Below are 22,310 nucleotides of genomic sequence, written 5' to 3'. Positions count from 1 at the left end.
GTATTTATACTCAATAGTGTATTATTCAAATAATAAAAATGAAATAGTTTAATTTTCAATGAAAAATTTACATTCCAGCTCTGTGAAAAGGTACCCTAATTTTTTTACAGAAAAGATCAATTGTTAACAAAACACACGAATTTTCAATTAAATATTTGAAGCTGTAACTAAATAAGGCAAACTTTCTGATAAACAGAAAAGCTGATCAAAAATGAATTTCCAAGAATATACTTCAATTTGCCACAATAGAAATTATTTTGATCTAAGAAAAAAACGTGTTCAACCAAAAATGGAATATTTAAAGTTTTTGCTAAAAAATTTAATTTTCAATTAAAAGGATAGCGAATTTTTCAATGGAATAATTCAATTTTCAGCGATAAAGATGAATTATCACCTAAAGTAATGACCCGGTGGGAAAAAATTAAGGATGTCCTAGAGATGTCTTCTCTTCCTAGGGATCGCGAGACCTTGTAGTTGGTGGGAGGGCTTACGTGTCTCACCGGACTATAGTCCGGAATAGGTGAATCAGAGAAACTGCGTCGCTAGGTGCTGCTGTCCTGATGATCTGACGGACTCCGATCGATGGGATCTAAACTAAGGAGCGGTCCTTCCGGGGGGTACTGGCAAAACCCTCTGGAATATCAAGGGTGCGAGGTCTCATACTCCCTAAGCCAAGATGTGATCACCGTGTCGAGGGCTGCATGACACCAGGGTCAACAAATCCTTGAACACCCCGGACTGCTCCTTTCAGCAGAAGCGAACAGGCGGGGGTCACAAAGGAGCTATCTGAACGGCGAGTTTGGGACACCAGGTCGAATCCCATAGTATTCAGACCTACCCTCAGCATGCGGGGCTCTGCGGGGTATACTTTCTAATTCCCTAGGTGGCGACAATTCTGGCGCCTCGATAGAAGAGCAGCTAATACAGCTCTCCATGAGGAGGAAGAACCGTAGCGGTACTCAGAAGAACAGGACGCGCAATACACGTATCTTAAGCAGCAGGTAAGACAACGAGGATGCACCTGGAGCAACTCCCGAGGCTCATCTTATAGGCAAGATAAAAAAGGACTCCAGAGATATTCCCCAAATAGGTAGCTGAAACTACATAAGGCTCTGGAAACACAGGGCTTTACTTTCACGCAGATGGCTAACAACGCCCTGGTGAGAGTTGTCGTCGCATCGGGCTATCCTGAGAGCTGTCTAGCTCTTGATGATCTAGACAGGCTGAGGGAGAAAATCTCTAAAGAGATTGACGCGACACTCCGCAAAAGATGTGCCTCCAGATTCAACGACATTTTCACCAGGTCGGGGGCCATCGTGGTCGAGGCTGCGGATGTTTGGTCGAGAGACTGGTTGGTAGAGAGGATTCCTACGTTTAGGCTTAAAGAGAGACTAAACCTGGACCTCAGGGGGAAAGAATGTCTACAAAGGTACCGCAAAAAGACCGTTCTGATTCACGGAAAACCCGAGAATCCGACGACCGTTCTGGGGCGCCTGAGCGTCCAAAACGCGACTCTGAGGCCGGTTTCGTGGAAGGTATACGCCGACGGTCAGGGATCCAGGCAGAAGAGGAGTGACTGGATCTTGGTAGTCGGACTTCCTGCATCCGCAATCAGAGCTCTTGCGGCTCTGGACAACCGACCCTATTTGAGAGCAGGTAGGGTTACATTCAGGGTGACCCAACAGGGTTCCTCTGGAGGATCAGAAGCGTCCTGGGATGCCCCGGCTTATAGTCGTTCAATAGCTGAGACGGGAATCTCCATGATGCAGATAAATTTGCACCACAGAAAAGGGGCCTCGGCGGTTATAGCTATACGTATGTCAGTGATGCAGACAGGGCTCGCCCTAATTTAAGAACCCTGATTATACGGGGAAAGGATTAGTGGCTTGTCAGGGTGTAGCACCATTTATGAGCGGGAGCTCAAAAAAGTACCAAGGGCATGCATACCTCTCAAGGGTATGGATGGTGGAATTTCCTAAAAACTATGGCAGTATTGATGAGTTAGAGCACGCCGCGGATTTTCTGCGAAAAGCTCTGGCTACATCGTATGAAAACAATTGCCCTACGAGCACAGTTAAGTCTAGGAAAGAAGCAGAATGGTGAAATTCGCACCTGGAGAAACTCCGCAAAAAGACAAGAGCGCTATGCAATAGGGCAAATCGAACTAAGTTGCCTTCAGTCTGGGACATCTATATGACGGCTCAGTATAAATACAACAGAAATATAAGGAGGTATAAGCAGGAGGATTGGAGAGGCTTCTGTGAGGAATCGAAAAATATTCCGGAAACAGCAACGCTCCACAAAATCCTAGCAAGAACCCCGGAAGCTCGCTTCGTAGGCTTAATGAAGAGGGGTATTGTATTCAGGGATATGCTGATGACTTTGTAATCCTAGTTAGGGGGGCTCATCTGGAAACGTTGATGGGCCTTACAAGGTCGGCGCTGCGCATCGTAGAGCTCTGGTGCGATAGCTCAGGGCTCTCGGTATATCCGGAAAAAACCAGTATGGTCATTTTCACGAAGAATTACAAGATGCCAAAAGTTGACGCTCCTGTTTTTTATGGCGGGAGGCTGACGTTTTCAGACTCGGTTAAATATCTGGGATTAATCCTAGATAGCAAACTGAACTGGGTAAAGCACCTGGAGACCCAATGCAGGAAATTCATCATGACTTCCTGGATGTGTAGAAGAGCTTTTGAGTTGACGTGGGGAATAGGTCCTAAAATGATTGCATGGCTCTACTCTGCTGTCCTCAAACCAAGGCTCCTTCATATAGCTGTGATCTGTTGGTCTCGGTCAGAACTTAAAAGGATACTGGACAGGCTGCGACGATTGCAAACGCTAGCGTTTAGGGGTCCGACGGGAGCAATGAGGACTACGCCTACAGCACCGACGCACTTCATGCTCTGCGAAGAACCTCTACACCTCGCGATAACTGGAAATGCGGCCCACGCGATGGGTCGCCTGGCGAAAGTAAATAGATAGACTCGGGGGACTAGAAGCACTAAGCTCCCGAATGACATCAGCTCACTGCCGATTCTTTAGATGAGGCAGGACAGAATAATTAAACGTTTTGACTTCACCAGGGCTTTCCCCTTCTGCATTTCAAATAGGGATGCGTGGAAGGGAAACGGTAATCCACTCCTTCAAGGGGAACTATGGTATACGGATAGCTCCAAGGAAGCAGGAGGGTCAGGACCAGAAATTAATAAAAGTGAGAGGAGGAGGGAAGTGGTGGTCCCGCTTGAGAGACATGCTAGTGTCTTTCAGGCAGAGGTCCATGCCGTTCTTCGATGTGCTGAGATACTATTAGAGGAGACCGCGGGTGGAAGACAGATTACGATCTGCTTGTACAGCCAAGCGACACTAACTGCAGTGGGAAAACAAGGTATAACATCAGAAATGGTTTGGGAATGCAAAAAGACTTTGAACCAACTTACAGAAAAAAATAAAGTGGATGTCATATGGCTCCCTGACCACAAAGTGTTCAAGGGCAACGAGAAAGCGGACCAGGTGGCAAGAAGTGGTGCAACAAGTGAATACATAGGGCCGGGAACGGTACTGGGACTAGCGTCTTGTTGCCTCGGTCTTGCTATCAAAAGCTGGATCCGCACTAAGCACCGAGATTACTAAGAGCAGTTCCAGGGTTGCCGACAGGCGAAGTCCATCCTGGGCAACACGTGCAGAATGGACAGAGCCAGGGAAATCCTGGGTTTGCCAAAGAAAGCCGTAAGGACAGTGGTTCAGATGCTCACTGGGCATAACCACTTGAACTACCATGTGCAAAAAATGGGTTATAACCTCACTACAGAGTGCAGGATATGTGGCTGAGATGATGAAACATCCTTGCATGTACTATGCCAGTGCCCGGCGTTGGCTAGACTGATGCATCAAACCCTTGGGTCCTACTTCATGGAACCTGAGGAAGCTACAAGTCTGTCGGTGATTGACTTAGTGGGCTTCTTCAAGAGGTCTGGGATCAAATACTGACAGCGATGGTGAAGGGTGTGGCACAATAGGCTTTATAGCTTGAGCGCCAGGGGAGCTCCATAGGGGGCTCCCTCCCCGCGTTACATCTAACTAACTAAAGATGTCTTTGGGACATCCCCAATACGTCTTTCATAACATGTACTTTGGTCATACCAAGGATGCTCTCAAAACGTCTAATGTCAGTACGAAAGATGTCCCGAGAACGTGCATGTCTTTAAGACGTCTTCAGGTCATCTTTAGGACATTGGACATCTTAGAGACGTTGATTGGACTGACATAGGACGTCCTAGGAATGTGAACACGAAAAGATGCATTTACAACGAAAAATGAAATAATTCATATTTCTAACAAAACAAAAAAAAGATTTTTATATTATATTATATATTATATTATATTAAAGGCAAAATCTCGTACTGAATACGTAGCGAGCAGACCAGCTGCCTAATTGATTCGTAATCATATATTTCTTCCATCTTTATGTTAATTAACTTTATTTTATAAAACATAATCAATTATATTGTTACAATTTTTACATTCTCATCAGAGAAGATATCAGATTTGTGTAAACCCCCCCCCCCCCCCCCCCCAGCTGTTGTGAAATGTCCACGTTTCGAGACCCCTTGAATCAGATGACTTTTTTTGTTTAAAAAAACCAGAGTTAGAGCATTTACAAAATTAAAAAAAAACTCATGAAAATCAACATTTTGAGCCAAGTACCGCATGATAAAAAAAAAGTTAAGAGAAGAAAAATGTGGCTTTTTGAATGCCCTACAATATTATCCTAACTACTTTGTGAATTTTCTTCAAAAATCGAGAATTTATATTTTGTCAGCATAAAAAATAATATAAAATCAAAAAATTACATTTTTCGGTCAAACTATGCAAAATACCGTAAAATATGAGTGGAGAAAAATGTAAATTTAAAAAAAATCTACAAATTTGTTATAAATCACTTTTTGATAGGATGCGTAGTTTTCGATTTAATTATGAAAAACATCATTCAAGGCCAAACAAAAATCTTCCCGTTGCATGGGCACATTCTCATCACAACTTTGTCTTTTAATTTTTTTTTTCGTTTTGTGTTTGGGGTTTCAAAAAATTAATTTCTTTATATTTTAATGCTATTTTTTACGAATAAAATCAAAAGAGAACTATCAAAAATTATTTCTGACAAATTATTTCATTTTTATATTCTCATCAGAAAAGGTATTAGATTTATGAAAAATTTGACCCCCACCCCAGCTTTTGTCAAATATCCACATTTTGAGACCCACTAAATCCAAAAAACAGGTTTTTACGAATGTGTATGTATGTTTTTCTGTCTGCCTTTGAGCACGATAATTTTTGAAAAAATTAATCTATTAGATTGGCCTTTGTCACATTCGTTTAGTGTCCTAAACTAAAGATCAAGTTTGTTAGCCAGCCATTTTGGATAAAAATGCAACAAAAAAAAATATTTTGAATATTTTTGAGGCCATTTTTTTGAAAATTCAAAAATTCTCCGTACGGATATTTGTATTATTCAAAAAGTTGAACAATATATGCTAATTACTTTTTTCATCAAACTAAAAATGATCAGAGTTACAAAATTTACAAAATTCTAAAAAACACACACGAAGATGAACATTTTAAGCCAAATAACGCATGATATGAAAAAAAGAAAAGAGAAGAAAAATGTTGATTTTCAATAGCCCTACAAGATTATCATAACAGCTTTTCAAATTTTTTTTTTGAAAAATTGAAAATTAAAATTTTGAACTCACAAAGCATAATAAAAAAATCAGAGATTGCATTTTGCGGTCAAACTATGCAAGATGGGTAAAAAATGATAAGGCAAACATTGTGCACTCAAAAAAAAATGGTTTAATAATCAGTTTCTTATAGGACACGCATTTTTTCTTTTATTTATAAAAAAACATTAGAAATAGAAAAATGACATTTTTCGGCACATGGCACAAGCTAAGAAAAAATAAATAGATAACATTTTTTCCCTGAAAGTAAAGCAAATAAATAGTTATTATTGGTTCTTTTGTAATATTATATATTACAAATTAAAATTTAAAGTATTAAAAGCAGACTTTCTGAATTAAGGAATCTAATGCACAACTATTCTTAAAAAATTGAAAATCGTAGTATTTGAATCGTTTCAAAAGAATATCTTTAAAAATAAATATAATATTTAAAAAAATTCGTTGGGAAAAAGTTAAAGAGAATTCAAACGAATTTGATAAAATACCTCCGAATTTAAAGTGAGTTTTAAAGACAGTTTTAATATTGACAGTCAAACTTGTCATTTTTTAACATTTTAGATGTTGATATAATTGGAGTGGTTTTTAGGGATCTTTCTGAACATTCTCAACCACTCTACAACTCGTGAAATAAAAAAGTCGTTTTTTGATTTTTTTAATATTTTCAAATATCGATGATCAAACCTTTCTTTTTTAATAGTTAAGGTGTTGACACAGTAGAGGCGATTTTTAGGCGTCTTTTTGAACATTCTAACACACTTTACAATTCGCAAGATAAAAAAAGACGTTCTTTGACATTTTTATGTTTTTAAATATCGATAATCAATGTCTTCATTTTTTACATTTTCGGTGTTGCTATAGTATCTGTGGGTTTTAGGGGTCTTGCCAAACAGTCCCAATCATTCTATAACTCGTGCGACGAAAAATCAAGATTTTTGGCGTTTTTATATTTTCAAATATCGACAGTCAAACTTGTCATCTTTAACATTTTAGGTGTTGCTGTAGTAGCTGTGGTTTTTAGAGGTCTTGCCAAACAGTTCCAACCATTCTATAACTCGTGCGACGAAAAATGAAGGTTTTTGGCGTTTTTATATTTTCAAGTATCGACAGTGAAACTTGTCATTTTTGACATTTTAGGTGTTGATACAGGAGGGTGGTTCTTGGGGGCTTGCTGCACATTCTCATCTACTCTTTGATTAGCGAGATAAAAAAACAGGATTTTTGACGATATATTTTCAAATATCGACAATCATATCTGTTATTTTTAAGACTATTGGTGTTGTTATGGTAGGGGTAGTTTTTAGGAGGCTTGCTGAAAATGCTCAACTAGTCTATAACTCGTGCGATAAATAATGAAGATTTTTGACGTTTTTGTATTTTCAAATATCGACAATTAAAGTAGCCATTTTCCACATTATAGGTTTTGATACAGTAGGGTTGGTTTTTGGAGTCTTGTTGCATATTCTCATCTAGTGTTTGATTAGCGAAATAAAAAGACAGGATATTTGACGATATTATATTTTCAAATATCCACAATCTATAGGTGCTGATATAGTAGGGGTGGTATTTAGGGAACTTGCCGAACATTCTCAACCAGTCTATAACTCGTGCGATAAATAATGAAGATTTTTTATGTATTTATATTTTCAAATATCGACAATCGATCTTGCCATTTTTCATAATATAGGTTTTGATACTGTAGGGGTGGTTTTTGGGGTCTTGTTGCACATTCTCATCTACTGTTTGATTAGCGAGATAAAAAGACAGGATATTTGTTGATATTATATTTTCAGATGTCGAAGTCAAATCTTTCATTTTTAACAGTTTAGGTGTTGATACTGTAAAGGATGATTTTTAGGGATCTTTCCGAACATTCTCAACCACTCTATAACTTGTTCGATAAAAAATGAGGATTTTTGACGTTTTTATATTTTCAAATATCGACTAAAAACTTGTCATTTTTAACTTTTTAGGTGTTGATATAGTTGGGGTGCTTTTTAGGTATCTTTCCGAACATTCTCCACCACTCTATAACTCGTGCGATAAGAAATGAGGATTTTTGACGTTTTTATGTTTTCAAATATCGACACTCAAACTTGTCATTTTTAACATATTATGTGTTGATAAAGTAGGGGTGGTTTTTGGGGGTCATTGCGAATATTCTCACCCAGTCTATAATCCGAGAGATAAAAAGGCGTTTTTTTCACTTTTTTAATATTTTCAAATATCGACAATCAAACCTTTTATTTTTAACATTTTAGATGTTGATACTGTAGGGGTGACTTTTAGGTGTCTTTCCAGACATAGTAAACCAATCTATAAATATTGAGACAAAGAGTAGGTTTTTTGAAGTTTTTATATTTTTAAATATCGACAATCAAACATGTCATTTTTTTAACATTTTAGATGTTGATATAGTTGGGGTGGTTTTTAGGGATCTTTCCCAACATTCTCAACCACTCTATAACTCGTGCAATAAAAAATGAGCATTTTGGACGTTTTTATATTTTCAAATATCGAAAATCAAACTCGTCATTTTTCACATTTCAGGTGTTGGTGTGGTAGGGGTAGTTTTTAGGGTTCTTGCCGAACATTCTCAACCAGTCTATAACTCGTGCGATAACAAATAAAGATTTTTGACGTTTTTAGATTTTCAAATATCGACAATCAAACTTTTTATTTTTTACATTTTTGGTGTTGATAGAGTAGGGTTGGTTTTTAGGGGTTTTGCTGAACATTCTAGCCCACCTTATAACTCTTGAGATTAAAAAGGAGGATTTTGTTGTTTTTACATTTCACAAATATCGACAATCAAACTTGTCATTTTCAAAATTTTAGGTGATCATACAGAAGGGGTGGTTTTTAGGGGCGTTGCCTGACGCATTTAACTCTAGCCTATTTTTGTCCAAGTATCTTTTCAACTTCTTCATCATCTCCTTTAAAGCCTCTTCGCTCTTTGCCTACAGCACTATGTCATCTGCATATGCTAGTGGCCATATCCTGACTCCTTCTACCCTAACTCCTCCTACCACTCGGGCCGCTAGCTTACTTTCCATATTCGCGGTCAAAATTGCAAAAAGCGTTGGGCTGAGTGGGCACCCTTGACTCAACCCTCTATCCATCCAGAATCCCTCATAGATTCCCTCCGCTCCTCTCACCCTATCTTTCGTCTCCTCATATACCTTCCTTATCCTCTTGATCAGGCTCATCTTCACTCTCCTCTCTTCCATTGCCTCCCACAACCTCCCTCTATCTACCGAAGGGAACGCGCTCTTTAGATCTACAAAAACGCGTACACTTTGCCACCCTTTTTGGTTAGTTCTCTAACCATCACGTATTGTAAGACATAAATATTATCAATAGTACTCCTTCTCTCTCTGTCTAAAGCCCGGCTGCGTCTTCGTCAATATTCCTTTCCCCTCAACATTCTTGCGCAGCCTATCTGCCAACACTATTGCGTATATTTTGTACGAAGAATTCATTTGCGTAATTGCTCTATCATTTTTCTGCCTCTCCGTATCCCCTTTCTTGTACACGGGTACGGTCAACCCCTCCATCCACTCTCTTGAGAATTCCTCCCCTCTCCATACTTCTTTCACTACCCCCTTCAGCCTCTGCCTTAACTTTTATGTGCCAAACAGCCACGCTTCGTTCTCTACCCCGTCCATCCCTACTGACTTAGATTTTTTTAATTTCCCTATCTGCTTCTCTATCTCCTCGTTGTTCAGCTCCTCTGCGTCTACCTCCCTCGTTCTTCTAATCCCCTCATCTCTCTTTCGTGTATCTGACCCCTGATATGAATCCTTAAAAAATTTCCTCCATTGGTCGCTCCCTATCTTCTCACTTATCCCCACCCTACGTTTCATAAACCTATTTATTATCTTCCACACGTCCCCTTCTGTCTTAACACTTCTCAACTCCTCTTACAGCTCTTTTTCCTTTTCCCACGGCTTCACCATTTCTTTTTTCTTCTCCCTAAATACCTTTTTTTGCATACGACTTTTCACTTTCCTGATACCTCTCAATCGCTTCTCTCGTCCATGACACCCTCTCCTCTAACGACCCTTCTCCCCCATGCAGACTTTCGCCAGCCCTGTCCTGTATCCACAAATTTAATGGCTGATGATCTGATTCCACCCTCTCTTCCACTGCGAATTTCTCTATCTCCTCCCAACCTTGCATGTTCATAATCACATAGTCTATCACCGATACACCCATCTTACTCACATACGTGTATTCTCCCACTTCGTCCACTTTTCCTATACCATTCGCCACCGCCCACCCTCTATTCTCCATTCATTCTCTTAAAATCTCTCCCTATTTATTTATTATCCTATCCTTCGATTTTCTTTCAAAGCTCTCCCCTTCCTGGCATAGGCCCCGCCCAGTTCTCGCATTAAAGTCTCCCCCCATTACCAACAATCCCTCATCTCTCTTTCCTAGTAAGTTTTCTACCCATGAACTTCTTCCTATAATCCATTCCTAACCCTTGTTATCATTCCCCCGCTAGCCCTTCCTTTCCTTTTTACTTTGACCGCCTCCTGTAGCCTTCATATATACCCCCTTGGCAACTTTCGCTCTACTCTATCCCATTCCTTTCTCTCTACCCACGTCTCTACCAGTCCAATCACATGGAATTCCTGAATATACCTCCAGAGATCCTCATATTTCTTCTTTACCCCTGCTACGTTCCCGTACAACACCTTTAACACTCCTAACTTTCCCTACCTTGCCTTTAGCCCACCCTATGTTCTGTAGCAGCGCTTCCACCCCGTCCCTTTCTTCCCCGCTCTTTAGCTTCAATCTTCATACCACTATATTATTTTTCCTATCTGCCTTCTCTCTTCTGTCTATCCTCAACTGCATTACCCATATCCTTTCCCTATCCGCTCTCTCCTCCTTTTCATTCCTACGCTCCCCCACTTTCTCTTCTATCATGATCTCCACTTTCTCCCAAATACCTTGCTTCTCGCCCTCCCCCATGTCGACTGCTTCCATACCCGACCTGCCCGCCACCTTCTCCCGCTTTTTTTCCGCCCTTTCCTTCCACACCCTAATATCTTCTTCCATCTCCTTTACTTTATCCTCTTTTCCTTCCTTACCGACACCATCTCCTCTGCAATCCTTCTACTTTCCCCCTCAGCTCTTTTACTTCGTTTTCCCATTTCTCATCTCTTACCCTCAGATCCTCCCTTATACTTTCCATCTGCTTCATAGCCCCCCTCACGTCCTCCCTCAACCCTCTGATCTCGCCTATCAGCACCCCGATAGCCTCCTTCTCCGTCTGCCTCTCCATTTTTAGGGGGGGGGGGTGACCTACGTGTTCGTACGATTTTTTTAAGGGACCATCTAGCGCGCTTTTCTCCGGACTCTCTTTGCTTTCCCTTTCCTTCTTCAAGAGATCCTTCCCCTCACTTGCACTGGACGCTATCTCCCTTGACAGATAGCTCCTTTCGCACCGATTTTTCCCCCTTCCAGGAGGCGCCACTTGACACCGGGCCACGCACAACTGGCCGTCGTGTCCTTCTGGATATTTCTTCCCCGTCTACTTCACTAGCAGCACTGCCAGTACTCTCGCTGCCCACCTCCCGCTCGTTCGTCGGTAACTGTAACTTATCCACATATAAAAGTACGCACTGCCGCCAGCAGAAGTCTCTTAAGGCTGCTGTCGCTTCCGCCCTAAAATTTCAGTTTCTTTGCCATATTTCACCCCTCACATCCCCTTTAGACAACGTTTTTTCACACCTTACATCTCCCAGCATTACAAGAACCACCCTTATCCGCCATGCAAGTCCAAAATTCTGAACACAAAACTACCCCGCTACCTTGCAAACCTAACCTCACTTTCCCTATTTTGCCAAATCCAACCATCAACCTACAATGTAAATTCATTTTTATCTCCAAATGAACCCGTCACAGCCGTACTCACCTCCTAGACTTCCACCCTCACACTCCACTCACACCTTCAACACAAACTTTGTAGACACTTCTCACCACCTGTCACTCCGCACTTTCTCACTACCGCCACCAACATGCAAGTCTCTAGTTGTTGCTATAGTTGGGTTTGTTTTTTGGGGCCATTGCCGAAAATTCTCACCCACTCTCTAATTTGTGAGATAAAAAGTAGGATTTCGGACGTTTTTACATTTACATACATCGACAATGGAACATGTCATTTTTAAGCTTTTGGTGCTGATATAGTGGACGCGGTTTTTAGGGGTCCTGCCGAACATTCTCTACCATTCTGTAACTCTTACGATAAAAAATGAGGATTTTTGACATATTTATATTTTCAAATATCGACGATCAAACTTGCTATTTTAAACATTTTAGGTGTTGATACAGTAGGGGTAGCTTTTGGGGGCTATGACGAATATTCTCATCCAATCTCTAATTTTTGAGATAAAAAGTAGGATTTTTGACGTTTTTACATTTGCAAATATCGACAATCGAACCTGTCATTTTTAAAATGTTGGTGCTGATATAGTAGGGGTGGTATTTAGGGGACTTGCCGAACATTCTATATTATTCTAAAAATCGTGCGACAAAAAGTAAGGATTTTTGTCATATCTACATTTTCAAATATCGACAATCAAACTTGTCATTTTTAACATTTTAGGTGTTAATACAGTAGGGGTGGTTTTTGGGGGCCTAGTCAAACATTCTCACCCACTATATAATTCTTGAAATAAAAGAAGAGGATTTTTGACGTTCTTATATTTACAAATATCGGCATCCAAACTTTTCATTTTTAACATTTTAGGTGTTGATATAGTAGGGATGGCTTTTAGGGGTTTTGCCGAAAATTGTCAACCATTCCATAACTCGTGCGATAAAAAAGCGGATTATTGACGTTTCTATATTTACAAATATCGACAATCAAACTTGTCATTTTTTACATTCAAGGTGTCGATATAGTAAGGGTGGTTTTTACGAGCCTTGCTGAATATTCTAACCTCACATATAATTCGTGAGATAAAAAAGACGTTTCTTGACGTTTTTATGTGTTCAAATATCCAAAATCAACTTTGTCATTTTTAACATTTAGGGGTTGATACAGTAGGGGTAGTTTTCAGGCGCATTGCCGAACATTCTCACCCCCTCTATAATTCCTAAGATAAAAAAAGAAGAGTTTTGACGTTTATATATTTAAAAATATCGACAATCAAACCTGTCATTTTTAACATTTTAGGTGTTGATATAGTAGGGGTGATTTTTGGTGTCCTTGCCTTACATTCTTCCACACTCTTTAATTATTGAGATAAAAAGTATGATTTCTGACGTTTTTACATTTACAAATGTCGAAATCGAACTTGTCATTTTTAACATTTTGGTGCTAATATAATAGGGTTGATTTTTATTGGTCTTGCCAAACATTCTCACCCACTCTATAATTCGTGAAATAAAAGAAGAGAATTTTTGACGTTTTTATATTTACAAATATCGACAATCAAACTTGTCATTTTCTGCATTCTAGGTGTTAATATAGTAGGGGCGGTTTTTAGCGGTCTTGCCGAAAATTGTCACCTCCTCTATAATTCGTGAGATAAAAAGTAGGATTCCTGACGTTTTTCCATTAACATATATCGACAATCAAGTTTATCATTTTTAACATTTTAGGTGTTGATACAGTGGGTTTGGTTCTTGGGGGGTCTTGTCTAACATTCTCTCGCAGTCTCTAATTTGTGAGACAAAAAAACAGGGGTAGTTTTTGGGGGTCATTGCGAATATTCTCATCCAGTCTATAATCCGCGAGATACAGAAGGCGTTTTTTGATTTTTTTAATATTTTCAAATATCGACAATCAAACCTTTTATTTTTAGCATTTTAGTTGTTGATACTGTAGGGGTGACTTTTAGGTGTCTTTCCAGACATAGTAAACCAATCTATAATTAGTGAGACAAAGAGTAGGTTTTTTGAAGTTTTTATATTTTCAAATATCGACAATCAAACATGTAATTTTTTAACATTTTAGATGTTCATATAGTTGGGGTGGTTTTTAGGGGTCTTACCGAACATTCTCAACCACTCCATAACTCGTGCGATAAAAAATGAGGATTGTTGACATTTTTAATTTACAAATACCGACAGTCAAACCTTTCATTTTAAACAGTTTAGATGTTGATACAGTAGTTGTGGTTTTTAGGGGTCTTGCACATTCACAAGCAGTCTACAATTCGTGAAATAAAAAGTAGGACTTTAAACGTTTTTACATTTACAAATATCGACAATCAAACTTGTCATTTTTAACATTTTAGGAGTTGATACAGTAGGGGTGGTTTTTTAGGGTCCTGTCACATATTCTCACCCACTCTATAATTCGTAAGATAAAAAAATAGGATTTCTGACGTTTTTATATTTTCAAATATCGAAAATAAAACCTGTAATTTTTAACATTTTAGGTGTTGATATAGTATGGATGATTTTAGGGGTCTTGCCGAACATTCTCAACCAGTCTATATCGTGCGATAAAAAATCCTGATTTTGGACATTTTTATAGTTTTAAATATCCACAATCAAACTTGTCATTTTGAACATTTTAGGTGTACATACAGTAGGGGTGGTTTTGGCGGTTTTGCCTAATATTCTCATCCACAATCTAATTCGTGAGATAAAAAAAAGAGGATTCTTGACGTTTTTATATTTTCAAATATCAACAGTCAAACCTTTCATTTTTAACAGTTTAGATGTTGATACAGTAGTTGTGGTTTTTAGGGGTCTGGCCGAACATTTTCACCCACTTTATAATTCGTAAGATAAAAAAAGAGGATTTTCGACGTTTTTACATTTACAAATATCGACAATCAAGCTTGTCATTTTGAACATTTTAGGTATAGATACAGTAGGGGTGGTTTTCTGGGGGGTTTTCCTAATATTATCACCTACTATCTAATTCGTGAGATCAAAAAAGAGGATTTTTGACGTGTGTACATTTACAAATATTGACAATCAAACTTTCCATTTTTAACATTTTAGGTATTGATATAGTAGGTGTGGTTTTTAGGGGTCTTGCCGAACATTCTCACCCAATCTATAATTCGTGAGATGAAGAGACGTTTTTTTGGAGTTTTCACATTTTAGGTGTAGATACAGTAGGGGTTGTTTTTGGGGGTTTTGCCTAATATTCTCACCCACTCTCTAATTCGTGAAATAAAAAGTAAGGATTTCTTTGTTTTTACATTTATAAATATCGGCGATCAAACTTGTCATTTTTAACATTTTAGGAGTTGATACAGTAGGGGCGGTTTTTTGAGGTCTTGCCACACATTATTAACCACTCTATAACTCGTGCGATAAAAAATGAGGATTTTTGACGTTTTTATATTATTAATTATCGACAATCGAACTAGTCTTTTTTCCATTTCAGGTTTTGATATAGTATGGTGGTTTCTAGGCGTCTTACCGAACATTCTCACCCACTCTATAATTCGTAAGATAAAAAAGAGGATTTTTGACGGTTTTAAATTTACAAATATCGACAATCAAACTTGTAATTTTTAACATTTTAGGTATTGATACAGTAGGGGTGGTTCTTGGGGGTTTTGCTGAACCTCTTCATCAAATCTGTAATTCGTGAGTTGAAAAGGCTCTTTTTTGTGTTTTTATATTTTTAAGTCTCGAAAATCCAATCTCTCATTGTTAACATTTTAGGTGTGGATATAGTAGGGGTGGTTTTTAGGGGACTTCCCGAACATTCTCAAATACTCTGTAATTCGTGAGATAAAACAATAAGATTTTTGTCGTTTTAATATTTTTAAATATTAACAATGAAACTTTCCATTTTTAACATTTTAGGTGTTGATATAGTAGGGGTGGTTTTTAGGGGTCTTGCCGAACATTCTAACCCAATCTATAATTCGTGAGATGAAAAGAGACGTTTTTTGGGGTTTTAGTTTTAAATATCGAAATTACAAACTGTCATTTTTAACATTTTAGGTGTGGATATAGTAGGGGTATTTTTTATGTGTCTTGCCGAACATTCTCAAACACTCTATAATTCGTGATATAAAAAAGAGGATTTTTGATGTTTTAACGTTTAAAATTAATGATATTGAAATGAAATAAGAATACTTTTTTAACGTTCAATAATCAAGTTTTTTGCTATAACTCTGAGAAATTTTGGTTTTATAGAAGAATTCACCAAGATAAATTGTTCGACTGTTTGAGTAGTATGAATATTCGTACAGAAAATGTTTGCATATTGAAGAAAGTGGTCTCAAAAGTGTGAAAATACGCTCACTTTTTAAATTTTAATCCAAAATGACTAGTTAACGAATTTGTCTTTTATTTTATGACACTAAAAGATTATGCCAAAGGCCAATCCAATCTGTCAATTCTTTCGAAAGTTATCATGCTGACAATCTAAAAATCTACAGACACACAATAAGACGGACACATTTGTAAAAACCTGTTTTTCGGATTTAAGTATGTACGCACATACATCACGGTGGCTATTTTAATCGAAGATAACAATGTCCGGTCATTTCCTGATTTTTTCTCAGTTCGCAAAATTTTTTTTGGTTAACAAAATCAAAGAATTCGAACTCTAAAGCTATATTTCATTCCATTTGAAGTAATAAGAAACAAACTTCAAATTCAAGCTCTCAAAATGTAATGTACATTCCTAATATATAAAAAGGGAGAGCTGAGGGCCTTGTTTTTCTCCATTATCTGATTATTGAACTGTAGATTTTTCTTAATCTAAGCTTGCCTCCCAGTACCTGTAGATTCGGATGATGAGAAAGTTTCATTTCCGGAAAGTTGTTGTTTCCATTTAACTTAAAATAAGGCAGGTTTGTATATTGAAAATAAGACGGAGCCGTTGCCCTTTTTAACCTATTATTGTAGAAAAAAAGCCACATTGCGATTGGTTCATGCATTCGTGTAGTAGGTACGGCGCACCAACCACAGTCCATCAAATTTTCTAATTAACCCGCGCACCCGCGTCAAAAGTACCGTGCACCAATCACAAGACAGGAAACTTGCAGGTAGTGTCGCGCTCCACCAGCAGCTGATACAGATATTTATATTAATGTTCATTACCTAAAACTAGTTTAATTTTGATAAATAATATTGCAATTAATAGTATTAATATTATTATATTTAGTCACACTGTATTATGGATATGTATATATTATGTGTATCAGGGTACATATAATAACGACATTGCGAGGAGGCCGACATTGAGCATGCTCAAGGACAAAATGTCCACTCATCGCTACCTCTTCGACAAGAAGTATCGAGTTAGCCTATCCATGAAAGAATAATGTCCTAACAGTGCGGCACACCTGCCCAGTGATGGAGATAACTGCTTTACAGATGGCTCCAGGAACAAGGAGGACGTAGGTGCTGGTGTGTATTCTAGAATTAATAGAATTGTCTTCACAATTGCGATGGGGGGGGGGGGGGTTATACGCCACAGTTCTACAATATGAGATTATGGCCATGCTCCAGTGCGCCTACAAGGCAAAGGAGTATCACAATAAAAGAAACATTCGTATTTGCTCAGACAGCAGGGCTGCTATCATAGACAGTAATGGAACAACGACCACGTCGCTACTAGTTTGGGAGTGCTTTAAGGCAGTGAATAAGCTAGCGACAGACAACCGAGTAACTGTGCTTTGGATCCCTGGGCACAGCGGAATCAAGGGCAATGAGATATTGGACAGACTAGCAAAACTAGCAGCAAAAGAAAATTTTACTGGACCTGAGCCAGTTGTAGGCATTTCAAGAAGGTCAGTCACTGAAAATATTAACAGTTGGCTGACTGAGTAACATCAGAATGATTGGGGTTTGGTCTCTGGCAACAGACAGGTTAAAACACTCTTGGGTTCAAAGCTAAACTCTCACCGAGCGTAGGAATTACTCAAGCTCGAGAGGAACGAACTCGAAGTCCTAACAGAAATGTTTATAGGACGGGAAAACCTCCGATACCACAGACATAAGATAGGGCTTGAATATAGTTTCCTCTGGCGTCTCTGGAAAAAGGATAATGAGACTTCTACTCATATGCTTTGTCACTGCCCTGCGATTTCGGGGAAACGTGTAGTACTCACAGGCAGTTGCTGGACCAATGAGTCTGAAAAATCAACCAACAACGTAGCTACTGTCCTCTCCCTGTGGAGAGCGCTTTGGCGTCGTGCTTAAAGCTTATAAGGGGACGCAACGGAATCACCCAAGCGTCAGGGGCTGTTACTTTCTCAACATAGAACAATAATAATAAGTAGTATTAATATTCATAGTTGAGGCGAGATTATGATAAATACAGAAATTAAAGGCTCGAGCCATACAAATGTTCAGATTGGTTCGCGCACCCGCACCACGGGCGTTGCGCACCAATCACAAGCGAAAAAATACGCGGTCGAACTGCGCACTACGAACAACGAATATTGGTATCGATATTAATATTAGTTATCTAACTTTAATATAATATAGAACAAGGATAATAGCATTTATTATATTGAGAATATTATCACGAGATAAAGTATTGGATAATATTAATATATTCATAATAATATTAATATTGACGCTAATACCGCAATACTCAAGGAAATTAAAATTAAGAGATATGCGAATTTCAAGGCCGGCTCGCGCGCCCGCGCCACGGGCGTCGCGCACCAATCATTTACGAGTAAATTCTTCGATTGGGTCGAGCGTTCCCGAACATCGAAAAATTGGTTTGTTGATCCCTATCAATTCGTGTTAGTTTTAACGTTTTTAGATTTTAATGCAATATTTCATTAGGAACATTATTATTAATAATATTATAACATATTGCCTGTCATCTTAATAACTAAAAAGTCAGATATAATAATTTAAGTTTATAATAATAATTATAAATAATAAATAAACTAATCATATTTATTTCGTCACTAGAATTTAAGGTTTTATCATTCTTCCTCTTCATATTGTACGCAAAATTGTCAACTTTAGAATTCAGATGGAAAATTTAAACCGAGTATGTTGCAACATTAGTTCAAGTGTTTCTTCACCTTCACATATTTTATTATCATTTTTTTTCAATCAGATTTTTAATTTATTTTTCGAAAAAAACCATATAAAAAAAGACTCAATTTCAAAAAATATCTTTTTTATGCTCTTATAATTTATTCACAATGAGCGTAAGAATTTAAATTTGACCAAGAAAACATTAAGCGTCCACTTTTTATTTTACGTGGTTTCAAAGAGTATAAAAAAGCAATTTTTTGAAATAGCAAATTTTGTTTAATATGGTTTTTTATCAAAAAAATAATTTTAATTTTGATTTTCAAAAAAAAAAATAATGATTTAAAAACTATAAAACATTATAATAGTCTTAAAGTACACGAAAAGATCTTTCTAAAACACTATAATAGAAGTCCAATCGGATCATCCTAAAAGAAGTTACACTAACGTGAAAGGCGTGAAAACTACAGGCCCCTGTATATTGACACCCGGTTAATAAATAAACCTATTGTTTGGTGATTTAATGTAGGTTCACCAGGTCTATAAGTCAGCAATGTTTCAACCCAATTTAAAGAAAAATAATTTTAGGTGGGAACACTTAACGTATTCTGCTCCATAAACAACTTTTGAAAATATACTAGACAAAATAGTCAATTTTCATTTGCTACAAACATCTTAAAGACTGGTTATAAGTTTTCGCAACTTCCGAAAATGCTCCAAAGATAATCAATAGAATAAGCAGAAAAGATTAAGAAATTACTTGACAAGCTATTGCACTTAATCGTTTCTCTCAGAACAATGAGACATTCTCTGCATCTGCTCATTGTTGCCGGATTTCTGCTGAATATCGTTACAATAATAAATAGGCAGTCGCGGACAATTGTCCAGGGGTGGTCCCGAAGGAATTAACCCCCAAGCGGAGGTGTGAAAACCGTGCAGAAAACTGAATGGCACCTGGGTGAGGTGTCTAGAACGGTGACTCTGGGATACCGGGCGACCTCCCAGAGTACGCAGCCTTATCCTTGCATGCGGGGCTCTAAAAAGATGGCCGAACCCTAGCTTCTTGTCGGAACAACAATCACAAAACCAAACATAGTTGTAGTAAGTGCGGTTTAAAAAAACAAAACGGCAGGGCTCCCCACAATGGATCAGGCAACAATGCTGAACACTCTAGAGCTGGGGAAGCCAATGAAGATGGATTTAATGCGATGGATCGGCGGAATCTCGGGACCTTCAGGTTGACGGAACGACTGAATCGCGACTTGCTAGAGTAATACGATGCGATTGTGGCCCCTGAACGATGTTACATGGCCCGACTGTATGCTCTGTGGTGCGAGAAACACCCGTAGCTATCGCAATTTTCGCATCAACGTCTGCGAAACCATGCCGAAGGACTCCAAAAAAGGGGGCTAGATAAGCGAAACGCCTACTATACCACAGCTAGAACAAGCCGGCGACAGAAAAAGAAAGGCGACACTAAGACCAACTGCGGGAAGGCATCCGATAGAGGAAGAGCGATGCTTTATGACCCGGAGAAACATCAACACAAAGGCTTCTCTCAAGCCTAAAGAGCTGGCTGAAATGGATGACGAGCTTTGTGGACATTTTTCCGAAGAATCCGACCTCTGGGCTATCAATTATTGTATGTATAATGCAGCGAGAGCTTTAGCCGATGCGAACCGTAAAAGAAAACGAACGGTTAATCATAAGACCAAAATACGAATGCATTAACTCGCCATAAAGATAGGCTGGGCAAGACAGTACGCGTGCGGCATTCAGTGTGTGATTGACTACATCACATCTGGCAGGAATTTTACCGCCAAGGTTTGAAAGTTCGCGCGCGAACTTTGGACCCATTATCACACACTTAACAAGTCAAAGCTGCTGATCATCAGGCAGCATATTATTGAGAGAATACGGATACTATCTGACGCTAAGAGAAGTCTAGAGCGGAGGGAGAGGTGGGTCAGAGAAAATCAACAGTTTCTCTCTGACCCATCTCGACTCTTCCAAGACCCTCCAGTTACTTTCGACCACACGCCCAAACCAGAGGAGTTCGAAGTATTTTAGAGAGAAGTCTACGAAGTGCAGCATAAACTGGACGAAGACTCCGAAAATATAAATAGCTTCAAGGAGCTGTACCCTCGTAACACCTGATGAAGAATGCCCACCGATCACTACCGAGGAGGTGAAGAAAGTATTAAGAGGGATAAAGAACTATTACGCTTCGAGACCACGGTGTATCAAGACCTTCTGCTGGAAGAGCCCCCGAAGCTGAATAAGGAACGGAGAAAGATGAAACCGAGGCCGTTTATGAAACTCTTTCACAATAGGACTTCCTGAATGTGGTGAAAGCTTTCTGCTGTAGTACGACAGCTTCAAATACTGGAAAGGACAACGGTGCTTGTAAGTTGCTAGAGGTTGACATGGGGGATGATAAAATACTGTTTTCTTGTCGCCATCATATGGCTGAAATATACTTGAAAGCGGCTTTCTAAGAAAAGTTTCGAATTCCAATTTCAAGATTCCTGGAGTACCACAAATCACACGAAATTCCGTCTGAAGTAGCAGATCGATTGGTGGTGAAAGCTCTTCAAGGTGAAGTAGATGAACTTTTTTTGCGAGAGGAAAGCTCAATGATCAACACTGTCGAGAAGATTACCGAAAATTCCTACAACTTTTTGTAATTTTCCTAGGAGAGGTACCATCACGAGGAGTTCCCTACGAGTTCCAGGAGCAATGCACCAGGCTAGGTGATTGGAAAAAGCCCTTTATATCCTCAAAATATTCCTCTTATGAAACTTGTATCCTCTGTCCAGCAGTGATCTAAAGTCTTGTTAAAATCAATTCATCTCTTTGCGAAGCAGGATCGAGAAATTTCCACTGCTATCTTCGAAAAGTTAGGCTAATATATTTGTTACCTTTTACCGGAAACTTCTAAGTTAGCTTTCTTCGACGATGAAATTCCAGCAGCGAGAAAAAATGTTATGGTTCAGGCATTATCTCAAGAATCTAAGAAACCAATTAGGGATTGCAAACGTATCCAAGCACAAAAGTGCATTATTGCATTTTTCTAGAAAGTGCAGGGGGAAGTTTCCAGACATCAGCAACTCAACACTATCTCGCGACGCACAGTGGTAGGAAATGTAGACTGATAAATGAAGAAAGAAATGTAAGTAATAAAATTTTTTGACTTTGGAAATCAATAATTATAACATTTATTATTTAAAGAAAAAATTTAACTCCTGAATCTACCGAAAAAAAATATTCAAAACAATTCAATTTGCTTGAATTATTAATGGAATGTTGAAAATAAATAATAATTTTGTTATTTAAACAATGATTTAGGTGAATTGAAGAAAAAAAAATGGTTTAAAAAAATTCAATTTGTTTAAACAATTAAGGATTATTAGATAATGTAGACAAGATACCTTGAAATTAAAATCTATAGGTTTATTACAAGAAAAGCTGACTCTATACCATAATTTGAAAAAAAGTTGAAAATTGATAATAATAATTGTTTCGTCAATAGCAAGAAATTTTGAAATAAATGAAGTCTTTTTCAGATAATAAACTGCCATTCCTATTTCAAAAAACAGATTTGAGACGAATTTTCGAGAAAGTAGTT

The sequence above is a fragment of the Belonocnema kinseyi genome, chromosome 2, assembly GCF_010883055.1.
Source record: "Belonocnema kinseyi isolate 2016_QV_RU_SX_M_011 chromosome 2, B_treatae_v1, whole genome shotgun sequence".
In the NCBI taxonomy this organism is placed as follows: Eukaryota; Metazoa; Arthropoda; class Insecta; order Hymenoptera; family Cynipidae; genus Belonocnema; species Belonocnema kinseyi.
The sequence above is the reverse complement of the archived record's forward strand: the minus strand, read 5'-3'. Positions refer to the sequence as shown.